This window comes from Helianthus annuus, chromosome 1 (genome assembly GCF_002127325.2).
Source record: "Helianthus annuus cultivar XRQ/B chromosome 1, HanXRQr2.0-SUNRISE, whole genome shotgun sequence".
In the NCBI taxonomy this organism is placed as follows: Eukaryota; Viridiplantae; Streptophyta; class Magnoliopsida; order Asterales; family Asteraceae; genus Helianthus; species Helianthus annuus.
In genome coordinates, this window is record NC_035433.2 from 82,312,118 (window position 1) to 82,316,041 (window position 3,924).

Below are 3,924 nucleotides of genomic sequence, written 5' to 3' on the forward strand. Positions count from 1 at the left end.
TGGGTCAAGTATAGGGTGCCCATGCCTCATTTATTGATGTTTGATCGTTCATAATGCTCAAAAGGCAAGAAAATACAAAGTTTCTGCATCTGGGCGTCCCACGCGGCCCGCATGGAGAATCCATGCTACTTTTACGCGGGCCGCCTGAGATTCAAACTTCAGGCGTGCAAAAGAGGAGGCTCGCGGCCCGCCTCAACTTAAGCCAAAACCTCACGCGGGCCGCGAGAGGTTATATTTTCAGAACTTTTAAATCTTTTGTAATGATTACGAAATCCTGGTAATTAATAACGAAATCTTTCGTAATGATTTACCTGACCTTTCGGGTTTGAAGGGGTAACTTTGCGGTTTGGCCCTCGGTTAATTACAACTAAGGACCTCGTGTTATTCACCCGCGTTGTTAAGTCCCCGGTTAGTTTATTAATTATTCAGAAAGCCTTAACTTTCATTATTGACGCTTTTAACCCTTCTCCTACGAATTCGATCGTAACTTTCTTGTTTCATAACGAAACTTCGCGAAATTTATATATTATATTTTAGTGAGTGTATAATACCGTTACAAAGCCTTGGGAACGTCAAAGGGTCACTCAGAGGTATAATTAAACATGTTGACACGGTTAACCCCTGTAGCTCGTAATCTCTCACTTTCTTTCGCGTTTCGCTTCTGTACGATCTATGATTTATTCGTTTGAAGGTTCAAGCATTATTTAGGGTTACTATACAGTATATTTACCCTTGTTGACATTTATAACCCTCGAATTTATATACTTTCAAGGTTTGTCAAAATTTGTCCTTTATTTAATATAAATGCCACGTGTAATCAAATGGCACGTGTTAACACATTATTGGACGCAAAAATTCGAGGTGTTACAAGTATCAAGGGTTGGTTTGATTGTGAACAGATGAGTGCAAACATAAAACAGATGTTTAGAATTTCATCATTGATATCAGTTTTTTGAAAAATCTGTGCTTCTCCAAATTACAGAGAGTCAATATTTGAAGTTGTAAAAGGTATGTTGTAGTTAAAATTTGGTAAAAAGAGAACATCTGCTGATGATGAAACAACTGTGTATTCTAACGACTGTTGATTTACCACTGTTGACTAAATGAATAAATTTTAATAGTATTAATCTTTGTTGCCGCATCTTCATTTTAATTATTTCAGTCATTCCTAAGTATTATTGTATAATTTTGTTTATCAATAACAATTTTTTAAAAGAATTTACCGTATATTTTGGTGTTATAAAAGGTGTGTTGTAGCTAAAGTTTGACAAAAGAGAGCATCTACTGATCAATAAATGTGTGAAGATGCAAAGGTCTGCTATGGGTCAACAGATGTTAACTAACAACAGATGATATTCAATCTTAAAATGCTTAACAGAGGATTTGATACTAACAGTGGTTGGGCTAATGATGAATAAGTATTATTATATAGCGTCCGCTATAAGTATTATTATATAATTTTGTTTATCAATAACAGTTTTTTTTGGAAGAATTTACAGTATATTTTGCTGTTATAAAAGGTGTGCTGTAGCTAAAGTCTGACAAAAGAGAGCATCTGCAGATGAATAAATGTGTGAAGATGCAAAGGTCTGCTATGGGTCAACAGATGTTAACGAACAACAGATGATATTTAATCATAAAATGCTTAACAGAGGATTTGATACTAACAGTGGTTGGGCTAATGATGAATAAGTATTATTATATAACGTCCGCTATAAGTATTATTATATAATTTTGTTTATCAATAACAGTTTTTTGGAAGAATTTACGGTATATTTTGCTTTTATAAAAGGTGTGTTGTAGCTAAAGTCTGACAAAAGAGAGCATCTGCTGATGAATAAATGTGTGAAGATGCAAAGGTCTACTATGGGTCAACAGATGTTAACGAACAACAGATGATATTCAATCTTAAAATGCTTAACAGAGGATTTGATACTAACAGTGGTTGGGATAATGATGAGTAAGTATTATTACATAACGTCTGTTATAAGTATTATTATATAATTTTGTTTATCAATAACAATTTTTTTGGAAGAATTTACGGTATATTTTGCTGTTATAAAAGGTGTGTTGTAGCTAAAGTCTGACAAAAGAGAGCATCTCTTGATGAATAAATGTGTGAAGATGCAAAGGTCTGCTATGGGTCAACAGATGTTAACGAACAACAATGATATTCAATCTTAAAATGCTTAACAGAGGATTTGATACCAACAGTGGTTGGGCTAAGAATAATGAATAAGTATTATTATATAACGTCTGCTATAAGAAATATTATATAATTTTGTTTATCAATAACAGTTTTTTGGAAGAATTTACGGTATATTTTCCTGTTATAAAAGGTGTGTTGTAGCTAAAGTCTGACAAAAGAGAGCATCTGCTGATGAATAAATGTGTGAAGATGCAAAGGTCTGCTATGGGTCAACAGATGTTAACGAACAACAGATGATATTCAATCTTAAAATGCTTAACAGAGGATTTGATACTAACAGTGGTTGGGCTAATGATGAATAAGTATTATTATATAACATCAACTATAAGTATTATTATATAATTTTGTTTATCAATAACAGTTTTTTTTGGAAGAATTTACGGTATATTTTGCTGTTATAAAAGGTGTGCTCTAGCTAAAGTCTGACAAAAGAGAGCATCTGCAGATGAATAAATGTGTGAAGATGCAAAGGTCTGCTATGGGTCAACATATGTTAACGAACAACAGATGATATTTAATCATAAAATGCTTAACAGAGGATTTGATACTAACAGTGGTTGGGCTAATGATGAATAAGTATTATTATATAACGTCCGCTATAAGTATTATTATATAATTTTGATACTAACAGTGGTTGGGCTAATGATGAGTAAATATTATTATATAACGTCTGCTATAAGTATTATTATATAATTTTGTTTATCAATAACAGTTTTTTGGAAGAATTTACGGTATATTTTGCTGTTATAAAAGGTGTGTTGTAGCTAAACTCTGACAAAAGAGAGCATCTGCTGATGAATAAACGTGTGAAGATGCAAAGGTCTGCTATGGGTCAACAGATGTTAACGAACAACAAATGATATTCAATCTTAAAATGCTTAACAGAGGATTTGATACCAACAGTGGTTGGGATAATAATGAATAAGTATTATTATATAACGTCTGCTATAAGTAATATTATATAATTTTGTATATCAATAATAGTTTTTTGGAAGAATTTACGGTATATTTTGCTGTTATAAAAGGTGTGTTGTAGCTAAAGTCTGACAAAACAGAGCATCTGCTGATGAATAAATGTGTGAAGATGCAAAGGTCTGCTATGGGTCAACAGATGTTAACGAACAACAAATGATATTCAATCTTAAAATGCTTAACAGAGGATTTGATACCAAAAGTGGTTGGGCTAATAATGAATAAGTATTATTATATAACGTCTGCTATAAGTAATATTATATAATTTTGTTTATCAATAACTGTTTTTTGGAAGAATTTACGGTATATTTTGCTGTTATAAAAGGTGTGTTGTAGCTAAACACTGACAAAAGAGAGCATCTGCTGATGAATAAATGTGTGAAAATGCAAAGGTCTGCTATGGGTTAACAGATGTTAACGAACAACAGATGATATTCAATCTTAAAATGCTTAACAGAGGATTTGATACTAACAGTGGTTGGGCTAATGATGAATAAGTATTATTATATAACATCTGCTATAAGTATTATTATATAATTTTGTTTATCAGTAACAGTTTTTTTTTGAAAGAATTTACGGTATATTTTGCTGTTATAAAAGGTGTGCTGTAGCTAAAGTCTGACAAAAGAGAGCATCTGCAGATGAATAAATGTGTGAAGATGCAAAGTTCTGCTATGGGTCAACAGATGTTAACGAACAAAAGATGATATTTAATTATAAAATGCTTAACAGAGGATTTGATA